The 26,622-nt window shown below is 35.4% G+C and overlaps 1 protein-coding gene and 1 pseudogene across 3 annotated transcripts in view; both read left to right on the top strand.

Annotated features, from left to right (window-relative positions):
- The window catches only part of LOC136040253 (monocarboxylate transporter 2-like), a 375,363-nt gene that overhangs the window by 40,315 nt on the left and 308,426 nt on the right, over positions 1-26,622 (top strand). The gene's annotated exons all lie outside the window — the stretch shown is intronic.
- LOC136024590 (5S ribosomal RNA) lies at positions 24,282-24,400 on the top strand (annotated as a pseudogene).

The raw sequence follows: 26,622 nt of genomic DNA, 5'->3' as shown, positions 1-26,622 counted from the left end.
TCATGCTGAGTCAATCAATAAGCACAGAATTCTTGCCCAATCTAATCCTTGATTAGTCTTTCATTTATTCTGGCTTGGTTTGTTTGATTCAGTCTTTCTTTTGCTCTTTTAAGAGTTGCTTCAAAAAGTTAGTTTTTCGTCTTTCTTTTTTAAGCACTGAAGACGGCTGACATTATCCTCGTTTTCTCGGCTGTTTAATTTTATAATTTTTTTCTTATTTGTCACATGACAATCCTGCTTATAGCCCTTTCTTCATTTAACAGCTCACAGAACTAATATAATTTTATTTCAGCTATTATTTCACCATTTCAAAATTATAATTTCCTGTACTCAAATACACTTTATCGTTCTGACAACAAGAGACAGGAGTCAGAGAGACGGCTTTTCAAACCGTGTAATACAGCTATACACAAAACAAAATCATACCCAAACCTATTACTGCCAGCCTCTTCTTGCTTTTTTGCTGTGAAAATTGCAAGTCCTTGTAAAATATATCAGTAAAATGTGTAAGATACTTGTAAAATACTTAAAATATCGGTAGAATACGTAAAATACTGTAAAAATATGTTTTACGGTGTTCTATAAATTTACGGTAAAATTCGTAAAACACAAAATTTTACCGTGACCATTTTTACCAGCTACACTACTAGTTATTGCGTAAAGTAAAGTTTAACCAACTCTCTTGTCAAAATTTGTTGGAGAGAAAATTCACAGCTTTTGTGTTCAGATTTCTACCTAATCTAGCTTTGGATGAAAGCCTATCATGTAATATCTTTGTTATTAACGTTATTAAAAAAATATCAGTATAATATCAGCTACACTACATAACTGAAGCCATCGAGTTTAGTTTCTTCAAAGGTATGGGACTTGCGCGATAATTAGAAACCTTATCATGAAGAATTTTGGAATATTTATTCTAAAAAACTTGATGAGTAACACGGACGTATTATTTTTCTTTGGCTATCCACGAAACAACGTAGGTGCAAATCTGTATTATCCTTAACCAAGGCCAAATCTAGGGGGATGTTGGGGGCTTAACCCTCCTCCCCCGAAACGCTTGTTTGACTCTTAAAAGCATAACAAAAATGCATATAAAAAAAATCTTGATTTGTCTTTTAAAGTTTATTTTGTGTAAGCCCCATTCCCCCTAAACAAGATCATGAATACGGCCCTAATTTCAGTAGCAGTTGGGCTGATCGACTTAAATTTTTGGAAATATGCTCCATGGGTCATTAGGACTTCGAATTTATGTGACGGAAAAGGTAGAGGTATGAACTTTGGCTCTTTTTGTCTCTGAAATAGCTGAAATTTTAATAGAGGGACCTTTATTAATTAAAATTTAAGGCGCAAAAACTTAAAACCTTGAAAATTCGGGGCGGGGATACGTTCTGAAAATATGAAAAGCAGAATGAACAGAAAGCAGAACGACAGAATGAACCGATACAACCTTCAGAAAATACTCTCCTACATCAAAAGCAAGAAGATTTAGTATATAACAAGGTAAGTTCTGGCAAAAAAAAACAAAGTTGATCAAAAGTCTAGCCCTAGACCGAAGAAGATACGTAAAAGGAAAGAAGAAACTAAAGCAAACGAGAAAAGTAAGAAAAGAGAATGCTAAAATGTACATCAGAAATCGCTACAGAGGACCTAACTGAAAAAGATAAACCGACAAAAAAAGAAACATATAGTGATGTTGAAGTAGATGAAAAAACTTTGTTTACTCTTCATGTCTCACCTATAAATATGATTGTGGATGACTTGGATTATTCCAGAAATACCAAAGAAGAATGTAAAGAAAAGGGTGAGCAGAAAACGGAGCTTCCCTCTAAGCGAACCACTAGATCTCGTTCATGTAAAGAGGAATTTGTGGAATTAGATTTAAACGCACCGCCAAATGTTCTCAGAAGTAAAGTTTGCCGCCGTGACAAAGCTGGTAGAGACTTGGATCTGTGTGAAGCCAATAGAAAAGCTGGATTTCGGGGTTTCTTGGGGTCTGGAGATTCTGCTGACTTTCCAGTATCGAAAGCTAGCTTAATGAGCATGCCAGAAGCTGAAGTTTCAGGTTCAAATTTGCATTTGAGTATACGAATTGTGAAACGGAGGCATTAAAGAATGACGTGTTTACAAAGAAAAATAATAAGAAAAGGACTCGGGTCCGCAAAGATAATGATAGTTATAGAAGAAAAGAGGAAAAGTCCGTGACAAAATCAGCTGGTCGAAAATCTACTTCTCTCCAATCGCAGGCATCACCAATTTTATCTTTTTCAGGTGACTTTTCATCTTCTTGTGATCCCTCGTTCTGTACAGATTCATGACACACGGAAGACCCTAACCTGGCTTCTGATTAAAGCAGTATAAGTCATTCCATTGTTAATACACCTAGAAAAAATGGTTCATACGATCAAGATAACAGTCAGAATTGCCAATCTGAAACATTAGCTTCTGAATGCAAAACCTTAATAGAAGGAAGTTCTGAGTGTGTTTCAAACTTTAGTGACATAACCTCTGCCATAGATAAGCGGGAGGAGATATCATCATCGAAGGTTTTTCAGCACACAGATGGTCCTTCACTGCTAGTGGATAACTTACCGTTTTCAGATACCAAGGCATGTCGTCACCTAAAGGATGACAAATTTCCAATGCAGATGACTTTGTTTCCGGGTATCATTGAAATCCCTCTTGAGCAACTTCCTAGTTTTAATCTAGTAGATCCCAGAAATCTGCATTCCAAAAAAACTTTTGAATATGAGTATTTCTCTCCTAAACGACTGCGAAATATATTTTTGCCAGTCGAAAATCCAACTCCTAAAAAACTGTTGTATGGAAGAACTCGCCAATCTCCTGCTTTTTACAGAGATCCACATGCACTGCATGGCTCTCAGATGAATGATATCCCTTCCGTTTTAAGAGAAGATAATCCTAAAGAGTTGCAGTCAGTAGTGCAAAGGGACTTTCAAGAACATATTATGATAAAGAAAGATAAAGCTTTCTCAGAAGATTTGGATCCTGAGACGTCTCGCCGCCTTTATATTGACTATGATAGCCATGGGAATGAGAGCTTAGTTTCAAAGAACAAGACTGTTAGTTCTAAAAGTAAAAGCAGGGAATCAGCAGAAAGTACAAAGCCATTAATGGCTTCTACTCCATTCAGAACTAGTGTCAGCAAAAAGAAAGGCAATTCCATTAAAGTGAATAAGACAAGTTCTTCCTTGATATCTAATGGGGGCAGCTATGTGACTGTTTATCAAAAAAAGGTGGCTTCAAAGCGAAAAAATGCCCCACCTTCCAGTTCGACCTCTAAAGTAAATTTAAACGTTAATTGGACGTGCGATAGACTTGTTCAACCTTCGTTTAAGGTCGTTGATATTCGAGGAGCTGAAGTTGAGTCTTCGGCACAAAACTTGCACTCACAAGGTGACTTTCGTATACCTAAGAGGAACTGTAATTTCATAAACAAAACAAATTATAATTGTGTACACTCCAAAAAGTACAAAATCTCCCAAGGTTCCAGCAGCAAAGTAGACCTCGAAGAGTGTAAGTCCAAAGCTAATCATACCGAACTGATACAAAATGTCAAGCACACTGTTGAATCTTCTGAAACATGCATCAATGGTATGTCACTACCATCTCCTCTGAGAAAGATTCTGTCTCGTTTGTCGTCCCGAGATGTAGTGGTTGAAAGTTTTTTGCCCAAGAGACGTCATTAAAGAAACCTTGAAAGGTCTCTCGCTTGAAAATACACTTGTTAGTGAAACTCCTGTGCCCACTTCTAAGATAATTTACAGTTCTAAAGGGGAACCTCCTAAAGTGGAAAACGCCAATTGTGAAACTTTTCAGTTTAGAAAAAACGATAGCACCCAATCTAATATTTTCGTTGACTTGAAAGACCAATTAAAAATATTAAGCAGCAATCCTTCTATTCCTCCGGAACAAAGGAGAGTTCTTATGAAATTATCTGTGACAAACGCTGAGCTATTTGATAGTAACTCTGTACCTAGTAAAAACATGAATAAATACAATTCAGAAGAAGTGCAACCTACAAAACCGAGAAAGGAAAGAACAGGGGATTTGTATGACTTTCTGTATAGTTAAAGATTTTTAGAAGTCTATTCTATCTTTCGAATGTATTATTCTATTGTTATTTTATGTATTTATATTCCCAGTATTGTTTATTTTTTCAAATACTTATTTACTCAAAATTCACAGCATATTTGAATGTGAACAGACAAACGTATTTAACTCGCTTAATTTTGTGCTTTTTGGTCTTAAATTGAATTACCGTAATTAAATGTCGTCAACCATTGAGTAGGTTTGTTTTTACATTTTTTTGTGTTTTCTGTAGTTTATTAAGCCAAAGCAAGAAGACAGAAAAGCTTTTGCTATATAGAAAGATTTAATAAAATAAAATAATTCCTTTAGTTAAAAACTTTTATTTTTATTTTAATTAGTAAAAATTTAGCTATTATAAAATAAAACTGTTCTTTTTTCTTTTTTTGAAAGCACTTTCTTCGTCTCTTAGAAAGGTTGTGTAGAGCACCACGAACTCTTAATAGAATTAGCCTAACATACAAAATAGATTGTGCTAGTTAGAGACGAAAGTTACTCCATGTGGCTTGGACTATTGGATTTTGTTTATTTTTTAAACTTGTACAGTCAAGATGCGCCAGAAATCTTTGTCAAAATTCTTCTTCATAACCTCTAAAATCTAAAATGCAGACTTGCTTCCACCGGATTTCAACTGTGTATTTACTAGCGAATGTAATCATGGAGCTTTGCCTTTTTAAAATTCTGCTGTCAATTTTCTAAACGAAAACCTGTGACGAAAAACTTACTAAGTTTCATATAGCCTGAGGGTCTTCAAGACTTGCCTTATTAAGATTTAATTCTGCCTGAAAAGGGTTTTTCAGTTCACGTTTTATCTTTATGATAACGACTTTCAATTGCAACCCTGGCCTTGGAAGACGGTATTAGTGATGGGCCTTCTTTGTAGATGAGCTAAATTCTGTAAAATTACTAGACGATCTATCCTAAGCCCTTCGCTTCTAACAAAAGGCAGGTGTAACTTTGGCTTGAAGATATTACCTTCAGCAGATAGTTGCTTGTTTTGCATGTTTGAATGTAAAATCATTCCCTGTTACATTAACTTTTGCTCCTGCAAGAGAGAGCCTACTCCTACGCTCTGCCTCTATTTTCCACTGTTAACATGTCAACACAATAATAATCTACGCATCGAGATATTGTCGAAACTAATTAAAAAAAAAATTGCTAAGAATAAATCTAAGTTTTATTAACGTTATGAAAACGTAGCTATTAAATATTCGTCGACAACACACTTTAAATTTGGAGGATATTGAAGAAAGCTATCGTGAAATTGAAGTATTTATTTAGAAACAAATCTAGAAAGAAAAAAACCATTTAAGATCATGTACCGTCGTGTTCTTCTCCAGCTGTAAACGTTCTTTCTTTTTTTAACAATTTTGCTTCAAATTTGTTTCTTAGAATTCTTAAATTTGTTTCTTGTATCTTATAGCTAAGTCACTGTTAAACAGCGGTCTTCAGTGGAAGAAAAAATAACTCTCAAAAGGCTAGTTTTTTTTTAAGTTTATGATTTTTCCTATTGAAAGGGGCAATATTGTGAGCTAAAGTTATCCGATCCAATACTTTGGGAGGTTTCATTTTGGTCATAATTTATTACATATTCCTTTACTGTGCCGAAAATTGTTGCTTCTTTTTTATTGCGAGTAAATTGCACGAAATTTACTGAATAAACTTGTCACTCCAAAAAAAAAAAAAAAAAAAATCTAGAAGAGAAACAGAACGGAACAGAACATATTAGAAAATGATAAGAATGGTTGAGGACGGTGAAACCTTCCATATAGTTTAAAAGGAAAGAATTTCTTATTAGAAATTACGAAGGGATTTCTCTATGACATAATTGGCTGGTCTTTGAACTTATGATCTCTTGCTTAGCTGTACTAATACTAAAATCATCATTTTCCTTCTTTTTGTTTTAATCTTAAACCATCGGTTTTATATCTTATTAGCATAAAACGCGTAAATCAGCTTTAAGTTGTCTAGTCCTCACAAAAGAAATGACGCTATTGCTATATTCGGCAATTAACTGTGTATATTGCTGATGTTCTTGCCGAACTAGTTACAAGCGTGAGAGCCAATAAGAAGGATGAAATAAAAAAAAAAATCCAGAATACTAGAGCGAAATGTTTATAGATACGTGGACTTTTCTTTAGCTTAGACTTGAAAAGCTCGTGTTTTTTGAGTGAGTTGTTTAGTTTTAGCCTTTACCAAGCAAAGCAAGGTGGGTAATTTTTGCGCTTTGCTTCTAATGTGTGCAGAGAAATACCAAATTATTAGTTTGATGACCTAAAAATTCTGACAATGACTCATGAAAATCAAGTGTTCGTATACAATTGTGATATAACTGTTAGTAAATGAACAATAGAAAAAAAAATGTAAAATGACAAAAAATATCTTATAAAAAAACAAAACGATCTAGATTTGGAACAAACTTTAAAGTTTGAAAGATTTCTTGCATAGAATTAAATTCATTATCAAAATAGTCTTTTAAGTTATTTTAACTCCCTTGATATCAAGAACAAATTGAAATTAACTGAAAAACTACTTTTAATATAGAAGTAAAGAGTGACATTAAAACCCAAAATACCCTGGATATGAATGGGGGCTGCCGCCCCTAAACTCCCGACTTTTTACGCTGAAATTAACATCTTTCTCCAAAGCTTCAAGAGTGGCAGTCTTAACACTAGAGCATCTTTATGAACAGCTTATTATTATAATTTTTTTTTTGAATTAAAGACTTATTTGTTTGTGTTTGCTGTAAGCAATAGCCTAAAACTTGTAGTTCAAATGCTTCGAAACAGAACCGGTAAATAAAACACTTGCAATGACCAACAGACTATATTTGTCGCACTCTTTAGTGCTTTCAGTAAAACATCAGTCAAATGATACCGTAATCAACTTTGGGAGGAGGGCGGTGGTAATCCTTCATATACATTATAATTTCTGCTCGTTTGACCTGCAATATCACCATCTACTTTCATGTTAATAAAACGATTTTTGTATTAGCTTTTAAGTCACATAACATCGCAAGAGACTGTAAAAATTTGGTACTGTTTTTTTACTTGAACATTTAAATCTTGCCCTGTAAAATGAGAAAATTGCTTTTAATAGACGGAATATCTTATTCTGAGTCATATTTTATTTCTGAAAAACAGTTTTTGAGCTGAGTCAGGCAAAATTCATATCATTAAAAAGTGCAAGATCAATTGCAACACCGTGTAATCATGTAAGACGAGCCCTAGTGCTGGACAAATATCCTTGCCCACGTCTACAACGCGCTAATGCTATGAAATGTGTACTAAAAGAAATTAATTTATTGTCAACAGTACAGTAATGAACTAAATGGTAAAACAATGGTAGCAAACAAGACATGACTAGAGATGAAAATACAGAAAGAGCGCACTCTAAATTCCAGGATTCTAAGAATGTTGTGCACAATAATGTCTAGTCCATTAGTAACGAATGTGGAAGCAATACTTTATATCCTCGATTTTCACACTCATATAATTTACAATGTTATAATCCAAGGATGTTTTGAGGACTTAATTGTTTTCAACTTACTTCTAATGTAAAAGAAAAAAGTCCCGAGTTTTTTTTTTTTTTGAATGATACCAGCAGCATGATTTATTTTCACAGGAAAGGACTGTTTTCTAGATATATTTATCAATGAAGTTAGTTCCACTGTCGTCCCAGGTGCAATCAAAGTGACATCTATGGTTCTGAAAAAGAATAAGGTTGTAAGTATACAATCACTTTCTAAGTTTGACAATATTACTCATTGGTTAATGCTTAGTTTTGAGTGTATGCATTGTGTAAAGAGAATGGCAAAAGTCTTTCAGACTCTACGAAAATGCTTGAGCCATGAAACCATTTTTGCCTTAACGCTTTCTATTACTACGTCTGGGAAATTTATGCCCTTTTCCATGATTGATTGAAAAAACAAGCAAAGTTTCTCTTATGGAAGTAAAGAGCGAAGTTGAAACTTAAATGAACAAAGATTATTGCTTTGTAAATTATGCAATAGCCTATATATCTGTAAAAAAATAGCTAAAAAAACTGGTTCGTCTCATTTTCCAATATAGGTAGAATTTTAAAAACTAATGGTTTATGAAAACTGAAATAGCTGCGTTTTTTAGAGAATTATAATTGTATGCTTAAAAGTTATCGATATCATGGTTAGTAAAAGACTATTGAGAGTCTTACAAATGAGCGTTTTATTTTCAGCATCCTGTAATTTTCTGCTCCTAAGAAAACTTCTTGTTCTTTTGGTGTTGGTTTTGTGTTTTCAGTAAAGCGCTAGTTTCTATAATTTTATCGAGTCAGGTATCACAAAATATCTATCAAGCATCACAAGTCAGTTTATTTGAGCGAGTTTTGAAGATAAATCTTGCGTAAACTTAAAAATGTGAAGCAATAATTTGTGTTTGTTTTAGGTTTCAACTTCGCTCGTTATTTCCGCAAAAAAAAACTTTTCTTAATTATTCTCTCTATTTTATTTTTAATGAAAATACAATAAATTTATAATAAGGTCTTTATTTCCTTTAAGCGGTGTCAAAATGATTTTGTTGTTGTTCAAATACAATATTAAATCTATGTTTTATTTCCTACTTTCCCTAAAATTTCCCACAAGGTAAGTGCAATTATGTCAAACAGTTACGAATTATATTTAATTATATTAAATAATATTAAACGAATTATAATAAAATTATATTAAATAATTCGTTTAATATAATAAAATTATATTAAACGAATTATATTATTAAGTATGTAAACAGGTTACGAATTGTAGGCAAGGAGCGACACGGCCCGATAGTAACCGAAGCTCTAAAAAACAGAATTTCGATAACATTTCACATCTCAAAAAATTGGCTTTTTACGCTGATTCCAAATGTAAAAAATTCACAAGTTTAACGTTACCCATCAAAACCTACGAGCCTGAAAAAATGTGCCTGATTTTCAAGAAAGTGGAGAAACACCCCCCAAAAAATTCAAGCGATTTTAATGAAAATGATACCTTCAAATCCAGCATATCAGAGAATACTATGTCCTCCAACTCTTATCTATAAAAATGTGGAATTTTGCATTTTTTTTTTACCGGAAGAAAGATCGCGGATGCGTGTATATTTGTTTTTTTGTTGTTGTTTTTTTCTCTTAGGGATTGTCGCATTGAACCAATGACTCTAGATGATCGGGAGAGGAAGTAGAAAGTTCTAGAGCCCTTTTTAAGTGACCAAATAGAGCATAGGGCAACTAGCCCTCCTCATACGCCCCTTTTTTCCTCAGACGTCCGATCAAAATTTTGAGATAGCTTTCTGATTCAGAATAGCTGAAAGATCTATGAACTATATGTCCGTGGATGAAACGACCCTCTCCCAACAGTCCTTGGGGAAAGGGCTGTAACTTACAGAAGTTGCCCATTGCTTACATATAATATTTGTTATTTGGAAATGTATGGAATTCTTTTTTTTTGGGAGGGGGGTTTTCCAAGGAGAGAATTGTTCGTGGGAATGGAAGTTCACGGGGAACCGTGGAAAATTTTACCCGGGGGAGAAGATTTCCTAGTATGATTTGATAAATGGAGAAAAATTAAATTTCTTTTCCTTTCAACTAAAAGTAAAGATCAACATTAAAACTTAAACCGAATGAAAATTATTGCATATATTAGAGGGACTGTCCCTTCCTCAACCTTCGCCCTTTACGCCAAAGTTTGACTTCTTGTCACAATTCTTCAAGAAAGCATGCTCAAAAACAAGGGCTGATAAATTTAAATGAGAATAATTTTTTCATATCATTGTCTCATATTTTCTTATATTTTAATTATTTTTAAAGAACTTCAAGACTTTAGCTTAAAGAGCGACTGTTGAGGAACGGGACGATGCGATAATTCTGTGTTTGTTTTAAGTTTTAATGTTGCTGCTTGCTTTCAGCTGGAAAAAAAAACTTTTTTTTATCACAAAACTAAAGATTACAAGAAGTATGTTTCCACCTGTATCTTTGAGACTTTGCACATAAGAAATTTAATTATTTAAAAAAACTGAAAATAAATAAGTGATATTTTTCATTTGGCAAGTTCCTCTCAAAATGTGTTTTTTAGTTTTTGCTTACTAAGGGGGCATACAAGAGGGGGAATTTCATACCTCCGGTTAAGGGTTTTTGACATGGAGATTATAATGGCACCTTTGTTATGCTGCGCAGCCTTCTCACTCCAAAATGTGTAATAAGGCACTTTTTAATGGAGTTATTAAGACGAATCTATAAGATCCACGTAGAGAGGTAGTAGCTTTTAAATATAGCTTCTAAAAGTATTTTTAAATTAAGCATCTCGCAGCGATATTGTTGCAACATGCTAGCCTTGGCAGATAAAAAGAATTAAAAATATATTATGATATGCATGCTAACCATACAAAATAGGATATTCCATGTTTATCAGTACGAGGGGCTCAAGGCTTTTAGTTGAGCGTTTTAGAACATGGTAATGGATTGGTTGTCTTAGAATTTGCATTCTCTGGTATTTTGACCGTCTTTGAACCGAAATTGATGTCTTGCGAAACAAAATGGCAGAAAATGCCACTTTGCTATGGTACGATCTCTGTTGTTGTTAAAAAGAACATCATCTGCAGTTAAATGATCAACCATCTTTGTAGTCACTGCAGCATTCACGTTATGACCACCTGAAGATTTATGAATAAAGACGGAACTCGCAGCAGTATTCAAAATATATTGTAAAGCTTGATCCGCATGCTGTCGAACATTTCTTCAAGGTGGAGAGGCCTAAAACTCCCTTTTTGAGCTTTAGACATTAACAAATCCATTGCTTATCTTAGAACTTGCATTTGCTGACATTTTAACCCTCTTTGAGCAAAAATTGATGTTTTGCGAAACAAAATGGCGGAAAATATCAATTTGCTGTGGCACGAACTCTTTCACCATTTTAAAGGTCGTCATCTGATTGTTATTGATCGTCAATCTTGGTAGTCACTGCAGTATTCATGTCATTACCAGCTGACGATTTAAAAATGACGATGGTACTGGCAGCAGCATTCACAACTAATTGTAACACTTGCTGTAGAACTATTCTTCAGGATGGGGAGCTGAAAAAGAAGTGTAATTTCCTATGGGGCAGGGAAAACAACTGCCCCTCTTAGACCTCAGTTTTCTCCCCTCCAGACCCCAGTCCATCCCAACTGGAAGATAGTTTCTTCAACAGTCATGTCAAAACTCAGATAAGCTTGCATAATTCAAGTATCAACAGAAACGGGTTAGTTTTCTTAAGTATATCTTTACCCTTATGGTACTATTGACTCACTTATCAGTTTTCACTGTCATTTTCACTTGATTTTAGAAAATTGGCTCCAATTTGGCCCTCTCCCCCAGGATTTTTACAAAATTATGCCACTGAGCTGAAACCACGTATTTAAAGTTTTAAGTCGTGACAAATCTATTGATTATCTTAGAATTCGAACTTCCTGGCATTTTGATCCTCTTTGGTAAAAAAAACTGATTTTATGTTCCTCAACATGACAGAAAGCGTTCCTCATGCCCCGTATCCCAGAGAGATCTTGCTATGGCAAGATCTCTTTTGTTACTTAAAAAGGTAATCAGTTGATGATGGGTTTTAAAGACCTTGGTAGTGCAGCATTTGTGTCATTATAAACTGACGAACTATGAATAAACACAGAACCTATTGGGGTATTTATGGCATACTTTGGAGCCGTTTTGAAGATGGGGGGTGGGGCTTAATACCTCCTGTTTAAAGTTTTAGACTGTACAAGAATCTATTGGCTCTATCAGAATTTGTATTCTCTGCATTTTAACTCTCTTCGGGCAAAAATAGGTGTTTTGTGGTACAAAATTGCAGAAAATGCCACTTCGCTATGGCACAAACTATTTGTTACTTTAAACAGACTCTAGATATTACAATTTTCTTTCAATTAAGCCCTCAGCTAACATTCTAAGTCCACTGGCTTAATCTCCCTTTGAAAAAAAAGAAAAATGGAGACACATCATTACTTCCAATGCAAAAAAAGATTTCATTAGCTGTTAAATTTGGAGATTGTAATTTTGCTGTGCATGATTTTCAATAATGATGGCTCCAATGGTGCATTTTCCATGTTGGTCTGACGTGATTATCGAGGGGTTTCAGCTCGTTTTCAAAATTCCCATAAATTTAATTTTGTAATAAACTTTTACTTTTAAGATTAATCGAAATAATAGCTACCACTGAATGAAAAGCTGGATGAAAGTCAGTTGTCTTTCAGCAGTCTCAGCACCATTTTTGAGGTTTCGATTACTATATGCTATAATCCACATTATATAATCCATTATTCTTTACTAGCAACCGTGACAATTACTGCAGCCATGAATTTTTTTTGTTGTTGCTTTTTGCTTCTTTTAGCCTTTCGCGGAGAAGAAATTTATTGGCAAGTAGTAGTGCATAAACTGTAGACCAATAGTAGAAAAATCATTCATGAATTAATAAATAAATAATTTTATTCATCGAACAAGCCCTTGCTGGGTATTTCACTGTCTGGAGCATATTTTCATATATTTCACTGTATATTCCTGGGGAATTCTCAAGCTTTCTAATCCGCTAAGCTTTCTAAGCTTGCTAATCTTATACCATAGAAACTATATGTTGATTATCAATCTCATAGCTGGATAAAACTTAGTTAAAAATGAGTCCTAACATGGAATCATAGCACTAAATGACGTTGACGTGCGTGAATTTACTTCTAAATTAGGACTTGATTTTTAAACCAATCATTATTAAATTAACTGTGTGTTGTGTGCGCGGTTTTCCTTCTCTTTCGCTCGTTTACTATCTCCCTCTCTTTCTCTTCCTCTCTCTCTTTCACCCTTTCCTTTCTATCTCTGTATTTTTTTTTCCTTCTATAATTTATATTCTAACACACTGGATGACAAATGAATCAGACATTTTGTCTTTAATATACCCAGATTGTCAAATATATATAAAAAAAAATATCATTTTATTCTCTGGAAAAAGATGACGCTGCCTACTGACACCTCGTTAATTCAAAGTAAACTCAGAGTACTGTGTTAATATTTGCTAAATTAAGCAGTTTGAACATTTTTTGCTTAAGCTCCGTCATACTTTGTATCATCGTAAAAAAGTAGCGTATGTTCTTAAGTTTGTCGCGGCATTTGAGTTAGACGGCATTTTCCCCTTGTTTGGAAAATTGAAAATGCCTTTTTTTTGTATTATTAGCCCTCATTTTCTTATTTCACCAAATAAAAAAATTCTTGAAAAATGGTATTTTCTTTATTTCACGCATTTATTTATTATCTCACATTGAATTTGTTATTCCTCTTCACAATCTCCTTATCATTATTTACTTCTTGGTATGTAATAATACTATTAGCGAGCATTACAAAGCGAAAAAATCTTAAAATTGATTGACCAGTTATTTTTTCTTTTTCACACCGTAATACTATCATCTACAATACACAATACTGTAAATATCATCTACAGTACTATAATCATCTACAATAGAATAAAACAAACCTACCTATCCCTTGATTTCGAAACAAAGGCTTTTATTACTTATAGTCATGTATTTCAAAAAGCCAAAGATACTGAAATTTTGAATTTTTTGAGATGTGGGGGGGGGGAAGGCAAAGTTGAAACAAACCGCTTTTATTTATTTCGATCATAGGCTATCTGAAAGTTTATTATACGTTCCAGTCAAAAAGAAATTATTTTAAACCGGAGAAATGTCCCCCTTTCTGCAGTATGTTTTCGAATTTTGCTTAAAAACAAACATAGAAATCATAAATCAAATTAAAAAAAAAAAAAAAAAAAAAACTCAAAAAGTTAACTGACAAATGGCAAAAAATTTTCCAAAAGTTAAAAACGCAAAACAAATTGTTGTTATATGATCACAAATAAAATATCACAAATAACTGCTATGTAATCCACAAATAAAATCATTTTTATAGGCTTATGTCGTCTTTTATTTCAAAAGACCAAAAGCAGCGTTGGAACAATCTAATATGTTCAATGCTTACCATTGAAATGCAATATATTTCAACGGTGAATACCAGCTAAAAGTCCGTTTGCTGTTATTTTTTGACCTCTAAATTAAAGAGCAGGGTTGTGTTCTATCCCCCTTTATGTGTATCATTTTGATGGACTTCGTCTTAAGGAGCACAGGAAAGGCGATTGGAGACCATGGAATCAAATGGGGAGGAAGAACGCTCCTGGACTTAGATTATGCTGATGATTTAATCATATTAGATGAAAGTGTGAGCAAAATGAATGAATTTTTAGAGGTTTTACGAGTTCAGGGTGCTAAAATAGGCTTGAAAATTAATGTTAAGAAGACTAAGTCACTAAGGCTATAGGAATAAGTGAAGATGAACAGGTGACATTAGGTACCGAAAAGATTGATCAGGTTGGGAGCTTCAGTTACCTAGGTAGTATTATTAGTAAAGATGGTGGGAGCAGTGAAGATGTTAAAAGTAGAATAGCTAGGGCCCAGGGTGTTTTTTCACAGTTAAAAAAAGTTTGGAAGAATAGAAAGAAGTCTACAAACCAATATTAGAATATTGAAAGCTACAGTGATGACAGTGGTCAAATGTGGCTCTGATAAGATAAGATAAGATAAGATTTATTCATCACGAAACACACATACAATATTACATTTCATTATTTCCCCAAAGGCTCTTTGGCCTGTAAAAAAGGGGAAAATGAACGAGCCACTTACTCAGAGAAGGTAAAAAATAATCACTTACTCACAGAGAGAAGAGCAAAAAGGAGAAGAGAGGAAAGTATAGATAAAATGAAAAACTATAGAAAACAAAACTAAATAGACTAATAGATTGAACAGACTAAATTAATTAAGTAGATCTGTAGATAAAATAGACTCCAATGAAATAATCAGGAAATATATATGCATACATACACGCATATACACATATAAAAAGAGATAAAATAATTTCTAAGAAGCCAATGAATTTTTAATAATTTTTTTGAACAAACCGAATGAGTGGCACCTTCGAGCTGATTCGGGCAACTTATTCCATACAATGTAAGTCGCAATTAAAGGATTAAAGTCTGACCTTACACAAGGAGTAAAAGGAACTTGAATATGATTTTCGGTGTTGCGAAGCTTATAATTATTCTGATCAGAGGTGAAAGATGGCTGAACACTTAGGGGACGGGGGAGGTCACCATGAAGCTGAGAAAAAGTAAAACATGCACACGAAAGAATATGCAGTGACTCGAGAACAAGTAATGGGATAACTCTTGAACGGTTAGTTTCCTTAATGAGGTTTCTAGCTTTATTATAAACCTTAGAAAGTGGTTTTAACAGTGAAGGAAAGGTTGACATCCATACTATTGGACAGTAGGAAACGTAAGATCGGATCAAGGAGTGAAAAAGGATTTCCAAAATTGATCCAGGGAAAATATGTTTGAGTTTCCTTAAAATACCGAGACTCCTGCATATCTTCATTTTAATCAAATCAATGTGACGCTTGAAAGACAAATTTTCATCAACAAGAATGCCCAAAAAACGAACATATCGATCTTTAGATCTGTGAATTATCCCATTTGGCTGATGAATTTCTGATAACTTGGGATAAATCTGAGAAACATGCGAAAATATCAAAAAATTGGATTTTGAATAATTTAGGGTAAGAAAATTAGCATCAAGCCATGAAATTACTCTCTCAAACAAGTATTCCAAGTTTAATCGAAGCTCGGATTCACAGTTCCCCGAAGTGCCGAGTGTGCTATCATCAGCAAAACAAACAAGGACATCAGAAGATGTTGAACTATAGCTGGCACTATGGGCAAGGGAAGGTTTAGGATGACGGAGTCTACAGCAATGAATAGGTTTCTGCTTTTTTACTGCGTAAAAAAGATCATTTATATAAATCAAAAATAGCACTGGCCCTAAAACTGATCCCTGAGGGACGCCAAAATTCACTTGTGATTGACAGAAATTAAATTGTGGATTGACAGAAATTAACCTATCATTCAAATAAGATTGAAACCAAGAAAATACATTACCCCTAATGCCAAAATGAGACATCTTCGATAGAAGAATTTCATGGGTTAAGGAATCGAATGCCTTGCGAATATCCAGGAATATAGCAGCCGGAATTAATCCCGAATCCAATTCAGAATGTATAAAATTCAAAAGGGTCATACAGGCATGCTCAGTGGAGTGCTTCATTCGGAAACCAAATTGAAAATCATGAAGAAACTCTTTAGATTTTAGAAATTTAAGCAGACGAGAAAGCATAGCCTTTTCGAAGATTTTACTAAATACTGATAAAATTGAAATTGGTCGATAATTTGCTGGATCATTTCTTGGTCCACCTTTATACAGAACAATAATCCGAACACGCTTGAGAGGATCTGGAAAAACCCCATATTTAAATGAAAGATTAACAAGTTTTGTAAGAGGCACAACTATTGAAGGAAGAATAGATTTAACTACCTTAGTAGGAATAGAATCTGGCCCAGTTGAAGATGAGTCTTTCAAGCCATTAACAATTTTAGTAATTTCAATTTCTGTTAATGGCTCTAGAAACATAGACTTAACACAAGACGGCCCGAGGTAAGATCTAAAGTCTGACTTAGACCGAGAAAAAGTAGCTGTGGAAGCGATATTATTACCAATACTAGCGAAAAATGAAGTAAATGCTTCTTGGACATTAAGCTCACCCTCTACAGTCTCATCACCAATGACCAGACTCATAGGTAAAGAGCTATATTGAGAACCAGGTTTAAGCACAGAATTTATTACCTTCCAAGTTTTACGAATATCCTTATTACTCGCAGCAAAATTATTTAGATAATAGAGAGATTTGGCTTTCCTACACAAGGAATTATATATATTCCGGTAAATCTTGAATTGACAAAGACGAATAGCACTCGTTGAAATTGTAGCGCATTTATAATACCTCCAGAGATTATTTTTCCTTCTCCAGCTTTTGAGAAGTCCGGATGTCATCCATGGGTTTAGAGGAATAATCCTTTTAGACCTGCGATTAGAAGGTGGTATTTACAAATGTTAAGAATAGCCTCTTTTATGGTTCCATAAAACGACTCAAATAAACAAGAAAAATCCTTGTTATTATCAAATAAGCTCCACGAATTTTTCGCTAATTTAGAACCAAGAAGAGATAACTCATTTTCACCAAACCTAATAGAATAGGAATCAAACACTTGAGCCCGGTTATTCCTTCCCCGATTAAAACTGAACCGAGAATATATGGGAAAATGATCGGAGATATCAGTAACTAAAATTGAGTTTTTCTTCAAGCAAAGCGTAGAGAAGATATTGTCAATCAAAGAAGCTGTAACATTAGTTACTCGTGTGGGGATGGATGTAGTTGGTAGACTTCCTGCGGCAAGCATGGTTGAAAGAAAATCAACTGAATCCGAAGAATTTGAATCCATCAAATTTATATTAAAGTCACCCATTATGATTAACTGACACGGACGTTTCAATATTAAGTCAAGTATTTCCTCAAGATACCGAAGAAACAACGAAACCGCGCCACTAGGAGAACGATAAATATTGCCTATGATTAGATCAATAACATTAACTCTAATTTCTATAAATTGTGACTCAAAAATACCTTCAAAATTCCTTGATAAGTCATCCCGTAAGCAATAATGCAAATTACTAGATATATACATGGCAAGACCTCCTTTAGCCATCTTGCAGCGGTTTATATGTTCCATTTTGTAGCCATGGATATCCAATAGCATTTCATTGCCAGAATCCAAAAATGTCTCGCACAAACCAACAACATCAGGCTGTCCATCCAAAACTATTTGTCTTAAATTATCTATTGACGAGGAAAGACCCTGAATGTTAAGCTGAAGTGCAGTCAGAGAATAATTTCCTTTGGTAACCTCCTCTCCCCCCAATTCCGAAACATATTTACTATTACAAACAGGGTTTATATTAGTCAGGTTTTGATTAACCTGACCCACAGAATTATTCACAATACTAATTAGATCAAAAGGATTATTTTCAAGCTCGCAAAGGCGTCTTTCACGACTTAAAATATTGACAAAAGCAGGTTTTACTTGGAGTCCATTTAAATCACCAGATGAACAAAAAAGAAATCTTTACCTAAATCTATTACGAAAGAAAAACCTGTCAAAGGATTATAAACACATAAATAATTAATAGCACAGAAGGTACTATCGGGATGAACCATGAGCATGAAAAAAAAACGAAACGAAATAAAAAGAAACTGTAAAAAAGAATGACTTAGGAAAGGATACGCACCAAGAAAATAATAACCAGTCACATACTAATACATTCATGCAAATAATTTATTTTGCGTATACGAGTTTCACCAAGAACTTTGGCTAGAATTTGACTGTGATCAGACCAAACACTTCTTGGGCCAAAGGTGCTACGAGCCGCGTTTAATAGAACTCGACGCTTTTTAGTTAGGTTTTCTAAAACAAATACACCTGACTTTGCCAACTTACTTTTTGCTGCAAACACTTTACGAGCAGTATCTAAGCTTGAAAATTTTACTAGAACTGGGGCGATTTTCACATTCTCAGTTTGATTAGCAGGCATGCGGAATCGATTAACCTTTAAGAGGTCCATTTCTTTAAAATCTTGCAAGCCCATTATTTGTGTTATCACTCCATTAAGATTTTCTCTCAGTTCCACATTGGGGTTCGGTTTCACACCGTAGAAAATTAGGCTATCAAGTAAGGCATCCTGCTCTAGTTGGTCAAACTTGTCTTCTAAGTTAGAGATTTTATTTTCAAGCAAGTTCACGGCATTATAAAGTTTTCGAAGGGTTGTTTCAATTTTTTCAAATTTGGCATTATATTCAAGGGAAATCGAATTATAAACTTCGTTCACAATATCCTCACTTATAATTTCCGAAGCTCGGCGATCTTTCATTGTATTTGATACGACACGAGAAATATCATTCATTAGGTTAGACTTAGTGCTCATTAGTTCCTCTTGAGTTCCTCTGAAGCATGGGCACTCCGAAAAGCAGATGAAAATTTACTAGATTTTTTCCAGAGAAATTGCCTACGGATTGTTCTGGGTACCCGGCTGACTGACCGTATTTCAAACAGTAGGTTGTACGAAAAGTGAGGTTCAATCCCGCTTTCTGGGGCTATAATGAAAGAAAGCTTAAGATGGCTAGGCCACGATCTACGGATGAAGGATGACAGATTACTGAAGATTGTCCTTTTTGGCCAACCGTCTGGGGCTACACGGAAAGCAGGTCGTCCTTGTCTGGGTTGGGAGTGATGTCATAAATAAAGATTTAAAGGAAATGGGAACTTCCTGGGAGGGTGTAAAGAGGGAGGCTTTAAATAGATTAGGTGGGAGAAGGAGCGTGCGTAGTTGTGTTGAACTCAGGTGACTTGGTGCTGCAGTGAGTTATTAGTAGTAGTAGTAAATTAAAGTCCATCGGATGCCTTTTGTTATGGTTTGAAACTCATGATTTTGGGCTTCATTCTCAGAGTCAGTTTACAAGGAAATTCATTTGCTATCTAAACTGTTGCCAGCTTTTCATACTTGTTTATTAACTGCAAATAACTAATGCAATATTATACTTGTGTCCAAACTATAAGGTCCAGCGGCAATTTAGTAAGAGTAGGAACACATTTTCCTCCGTTCCTACTATCTTCATTCCAACATGATAGAATAGGCTTGTGCAGTTGAATAGCAACAACTATTTTCTTGAATAATCCCATGATGAGAATAAACAACTTTATTCAAATATGCAAGGAAAAGCTAAATACAATAAAATAGCAATGGTAATTTGTTTGCAGAATACGAATCAGATATTGCACCTGAGACGAAAAGAAAAAAAAAGTATTTACCGACATTTTAAATGCACAATATAAAAAAGACTCATAGAACCGGGGCTAGAAAGTGTTTAAAGATTTGTTGGCCTTTAAAAAGGCCGTTGGGTAGGGGGACAGTTCAAAAGGCATTTGGAAATCATTAACCACCAAAGCCATACAATGTACGACCTCGACGCTTCAGAGCGTAGACTACATCCATAGCAGTTACAGTATTTCTCTTGGCATGTTCTGTGTAGGTGACAGCATCGCGAATAACATTTTCTAGTGAACACCTCTGGTTTCCTCGTAAATTAGGCCAGATATGCGTTTTACACCACCACGGTGGGCCAGTCTTCTAATTGCTGGCTTTGTGATACCCTGGATATTGTCACGAAGAACTTTGCGATGACGTTTTGCGCCTCCTTTTCCAAGCCCCTTTCCTCCTTTTCCTCTTCCTGTCATATTTAATACGATACCGTAGCAATCAGCTTTAAAGTTTTTGACAAACTAACAAGTTTTCTTGAAAGCTCGTTTAATTTATACTACTGAAGGCGTTCCCCACAAATTGTTACTCTATCGCGCGGCTGTCGCTCCATATAAATTTAGACACTAGATATCTGCTCCTTTGTTCATTCTTTTCAAGAGAGGCAATCTATCAACATGGCTGGGACAAAACAAACTGCGAGAAAATCAACTGGTGAAAAGGCACCCATGGCTGCCAAATTGACAAATTTTGTGTCAAAATGACACAATTTGATGTTGCGTGACACATTCAGACGAAATGATGACCCAATCGACAAAAATGACACATTTTTCAAAAAAAGATGACAAATTTTTCAAAAAAATTACACATTTTTGTCATCCTAGTCTTGATTTTTAAATGGTAATAAAAAAAAGTAAAATTTCAATTTTCTACCTCCAGAAAAGCTACAAATTAATGGAAGGGAATAGCGCAGCCTAACGTTGGCAATAGTACACAAACAGTGCAGAATACAGGACAGATACCATCACCGTATTTAAAACTTAAACTATGCAAAAAAAACAGCCATAGGCGGAAATTTCAAATCAAAATGCACGCTGAATATCTGAACTTAATTGGCTTCTTGATTGAGTATTTGATGTAGCCAACTGGTACGTACTTAATAGTAAAAATTAAACAGCATGCAGATTACAAAAGCTGTGTGCATAAGCAGCAACTCCCATTTTTAGCAGTATAGGAGGGGTATCCAACCTTGGACAAGATTACAAATTTCCAGAGATTTCTTTCCTTCAGAATAATCCATCTGGCCTAAAAACGCACCAAAAAATATGTCAGAAATACTAGATTGAAGCTGGTTGCATGGCTTACATATTGAGTAAATAAAAAGCTTAGCCAATAAAGCCGATTACGTATAGAGCTGATTACGATTACGACGTCATACGAAAAGTCTATTTTCAATTTGCTGTCGGAATTGATTGTCCCTAAAACTTTTATAAATGGAAACTTGCCTCGTTGGCCGCCCAGACACAAATTCATAGTGTGTAACATTAATTTAATCGAATATTTCTATTTCTTTCATGACGTCACAAAAAGGTCAAGATCCCAAGATAATAGGATAAGGTTAAGTTTACTCCTTTTTGAACTGATTTGGAAAAGATTATATATTCAAAACTCTAAATAAAGATTTGACAATTAAATAGGATACCGCCTGTAACAAAAAAATATGACACATTTTGTGACACATTATGGAATCTGAGATGACAAAAAAAGCACATTTTCGGAAAAAATATGACAAACTCTCTAAATAAATTTTGGCAGCCCTGAAGGCACCTAGGAAGCAGCTTGCGACCAAGGCTGCACGTAAGTCGGCTCCTGCTACTGGTGGGGTAAAAAACCACACAGATACAGGCCCGGAACCGTAGCCCTGAGAGAGATTCTTCGTTTTCAAAAGAGTACCGAAGTCTTAATAAGGAAATTGCCCTTCCAGAGACTTGTGCGAGAGATTGCCCAGGATTTCAAAACTGACTTGAGGTTCCAGAGTTCGGCTGTGATGGCCCTACAAGAAGCCAGCGAGGCGTATCTAGTTTGACTTTTTGAGGATACCAGCTTGTGTGCCATTCACGCCAAGAGGGTGACCATCATGCCAAAAGATATTCAACTTGCCCGTCGTATCCATGGCGAGAGAGCTTAAGTACCCTAATTTCTATGCAATGGCATCTTAACCAACGGCCCTTTTAAGGGCCACTAGATGGTTTAAACAAACACGCAAAATAGCGTTAAGCAGCCTAGTGTTCCGTGACAAAAAAAGGTATGAGTCAAGGGCCTGTTGATCCGAAACATCTAATGAAAAGAAACACGTCAAAATGCCAATTTAGGCCAGCCTAATAAATCCAAAAATACCCAAAAAATGAATAGCTCCCAATGGGACCCAACAAGCCTATTAAAATGCTTTTGATGGAATGTCATGAAAAAGACGGAGGCCCCGTTTTCTAATTCTCTTTTACTATTACGTCGATAATATATTACTTTGTATACAACAAGCAAATTGAGCGTTGCCTTTGAAACAGGGGACTTTTGTTTGTTTTTTTTCGTATTAGGGTTTAGTATGGGTTCTTGTTTACCTGAAATTTCGCAAATCCAAGCCAGGAACAGTAAAAGCAATTTGAGAGCAGAGCATTTAGAATAAGGTGGTAGCCCTTAAAAGGGCTGTTTGGGAGGGCCCGGCTGATTGGGCGCTAATAGACAGGGAAAACCCCTCTTATTTGGAGCTTGTGTATTTTGTTACAGCTTTAGTGCCTTCACTAACAGCATGCTTGGCAAGTTCTCCGGGTAGGAGCAGCCTCACAGCAGTTTGAACCTCTCTGCTAGTGATGGTGGACCTCTTGTTGTAGTGAGCTAAACGAGAGGCTTCCGCAGCAATCCTTTCAAAGATATTGTTGACAAAGCTATTCATGATGCTCATTGCCTTGCTAGAAACACCAGTGTCGGGATGCACTTGCTTGAGAACTTTGTAAATATAAATGGCGTAGCTTTCCTTCCTCTCTCGTTTCCTTTTCTTATCAGTTTTACTAATGTTTTTCTGCGCCTAACCAGCTTTCTTTGCTGCCTTTCCTGAAGTTTTTGGAGCCATTGTTAATAGATTCTTTAACAGAATCCAATAATCAACTGAATAGCTTTTCCAAAACTCGACCCGTTTATATACTAACTACAGTTCGCGCGCAATTCTTTTCTCAGTGGAACTCAGTTCGCTGGCTGGAGTATAAATTGTTTGCGCATTCAAAAACAGACATCATTTTCAATTTGTTCGTGATTAAAGAATCTAAAGGAATTTCGTAACCTAGAAACCATGACAGGAAGAGGAAAGGGTGGAAAAGTGAAGGGAACGGCAAAGTCCCGTTCAAATAGGGCAGGTCTCCAATTCCCAGTGGGAAGGATCCACCGTCTTCTGAGAAAGGGCAACTATGTGGAGCGAGTTGGTGCAGGCGCACCCGTTTACCTTGCAGCGGTGATGGAGTATTTGGCTGCCGAGGTCCTTGAGCTTGCTGGTAATGCTGCACGAGATAACAAAAAAACTCGTATAATTCCTCGTCACCTTCAGCTTGCCATTAGAAACGATGAAGAACTCAACAAGCTTCTGTCGGGGGTCACCATTGCCCAAGGAGGCGTTTTGCCCAATATTCAAGCAGTCCTTCTACCAAAGAAGACTGAAAAACCAGCAAAGGCTTAAATGAATCTAATTTTTAGCTCCAGGCCCAACCCCCAAATTAACCAACAGCCCTTTTAAGGGCTACAAATTAATTGAAATGCTCTATAGCATGTGACCATCTGGAAAGGACAAAGCTATGAAATTTAGGATACTGAATGTGAAAAGGAAAACTTTCGCATTTGCCTACCTAGTAACAACGCGTAAGAATTGACTGGAGGCGGGGGAAACATTTTCCTTGAAAATCGTTAAATTATACCCTAACAAAAAATGAATAAATATTTCAAGCTTGCCCTTTTGTTACAAGCAATAAAGTCTGCTTTTACATTGATCTCGTTACAAAGCATAGGACTTGAGAGGAAGCTCATTTTCCCCTAAGAAACCAATAGATTATACGCAAAAATTGAGGAACTGTTTTAAAAATAAACCAAGAGCCTCTAATTCGACTAATCTAAACTAGCCTAGGAAGCCATAGGGTAGTCATCAAAGGTAGAAACATTTGTGGGGGACTTGTCGTTTTTGTTTCAGAAGGAAAAAAGTTTAAAAAAAAATAAACAATGGATAAACATATTTTGATTCTTTCTAAATATTTGTCTACTAAAAACCTTGCTTTATGACTCTAAAATTAGGCATTTTGTTTCTTTTCAGTTTGTGGATCAACATTCATTTTGTTACAAAATCTTTCAGCCAACGGCCATACCACGTAGAAAGTACCTAGTCTCGTCAGATCCTGGAAGTCACACAACGTCGGGCCCGGTCAGTACTTGGATGGGTGACCATCTGGGAACACCGGGTGCTGTTGGCATCTTTTTTTTCTTTTTACGTTTTTACTATGATTTCTTTTTATTCAAAATAAAATAATATTCTTTAACAAACTCGTTTCCTTATTCTAATTAAATAAAAAAAACTAGTTTTTTTAACTGAAAGTAAGGAGCGACATTAAAACTTAAAACGAACAGAAATTATTCCGTATATGAAATGGGTTGTCCCCTCCGCAGTCCCTCGCTCTTTACGCTAAAGTTTTTAATTGTTTTAAAAAGTAGAATTGTGGCAAAGAGTCAACTTTAGCGTAAAGAGCGAGGGACTGCGGAGGGGACAACCCTTTTCATATACGGAGTAATTTCTGTTCGTTTTAAGTTTTAATGTCGCTCCTTACTTTCAGTTAAAAAACTAGTTTTTTTTTATTTAATTTCTGAACGTTTTTGAATTAATGCATGTTTGATTGTGGCTCTCCGCACATAAATTATTGAAATGAAATTAGTATATTAATTTTTTTTTGGCTAAAACGTCTGTACACTTCCCAATAACCATTACTATATGTAAACACTGGTCAAAGTTTGTAACTTGCAGCCCCTCCCCCAGGAATTGTGGGGGAGTAAGTCATTCCCAAAGACATAGTTATTATGGTTTTCGACTATGCGGAACAAAATGGCTATCTTAAAATTTTAATCTGTTGACTTTTGGAAAAAATTAGCGTGGGAGGGGCCTATTTGCCCTCCAATTTTTTTATCACTGAAAAGGGCACTAGAACTTTTCATTTCCGTAAGAATGAGCCCTCTTGCGACACTCTAAGACCACCTGGTCGATATGATGACCCCTGGGGAAAAGAAAAAAAACAACAACAAACAAACAAATAAACACACACCCGTGATTTGACTTCTGGCAAAAATATGAAATTCCACATTTTTTTAGATAGGAGCTTGAAATTTTTGCTATAGAGTTCTCTGATATGCCGAATGCGATAGTGATTTTCGTTAAGATTCTATGACTTTTAGGGGATGTTTCCCCCTTTTTTCCAAAATAGGGCAAATTTTCTCAGGCGCGTAACTTTTGATGACAAAGACTAAATTAATTGGAACTTATATATTTAGAATCAGCGTGAAAATTCGATTCTTTTGATGTATCTTTTAGCATCAAAATTCCGTTTTTTAGAGTTCCGTTTACTATTGAGCCGGGTTGCCCCTTACTACAGTTCTTTACCACGAACTGTTTGAAAAGAAAATAATTCGGTATTTCGGGGCTTCTGACATTATTAATCCTTTGCGGAAGTTAGGCTCAAAATTGAAAAATGATTATATTTTTCTCTGGGCCCCTTCCACCTCTTAGTTCGTTTATTTTCCCGTTAGTTTTCACCTGTTTTCGCTTTATAGTTGTGTTATCTCTTAGCAGTTCTTTCGTTAGTTGAGTTATGGTTGTGGTATATATGTTTTATCGCTCGTATAGTTGTGTTATTTTCAAATTATACTCCATAATAGAGAGGCTCCGAACACCCAGCATTGTATATTAAGCTCTGAATTTGACGTTTTTTCTAACGTGACCAGATTCGTCCTGCGCCCTTTTCATTGAATTTTTCCCCCATGGCATATTTCTCCAATGAAAGATCCTCCCATATAGCCCCCTCCCTCAAGCCTACCCCCAAAACCAAAAAAATCCCCCTGAAAACGTCTGTACACTTCCCAATAACCATTATTATATGTAAAAACTGGTTGAAGTTTGTGACTTGCAGCCCCTCCCCTAGGAACTGTGGGGGAGTAAGTCACCCCCAAATACATAGTTATTATGATTTTTTACTATGCTGAACAAAATGGCTATCTCAAAATTTTGATCCGTTGACTTTGGGAAAAAATGAGCGTGGGAGGGGGCCTAGATGCCCTCCAATTTTTTTGGTCCCTTAAAAAGGGCACTAGAACTTTTCATTTCCGTTAGAATGAGCCCTCTTGCGACATTCTAGGACCACTTGGTCGATACGATGACCCCTGGGGGAAAAACAAAAACAAAAAAAAAAACAAAAAAAAACAAACAAATAAACACGCACCCGTGATTTGTCTTCTGGCAAAAAATGCAAAATTCCACATTTTTGTAGATAGGAGTTTGAAACTTCTATAGTAGGGTTCTCTGATACGCTGAATCTGATGGTGTCATTTTCGTTAAGATCCTACGACTTTTAGGGGGTGTTTCCCCCTATTTTCCTAAATAAGGCAAATTTTCCCAGGCTCGTAACTTTTGATGGGTAAGACTAAACTTGAT

Source organism: Artemia franciscana, chromosome 2, assembly GCF_032884065.1.
Source record: "Artemia franciscana chromosome 2, ASM3288406v1, whole genome shotgun sequence".
Classification (NCBI taxonomy): Eukaryota; Metazoa; Arthropoda; class Branchiopoda; order Anostraca; family Artemiidae; genus Artemia; species Artemia franciscana.
Note: the sequence above shows the minus strand (reverse complement) of the source record. Positions and strands in the feature narration are given on the sequence as shown.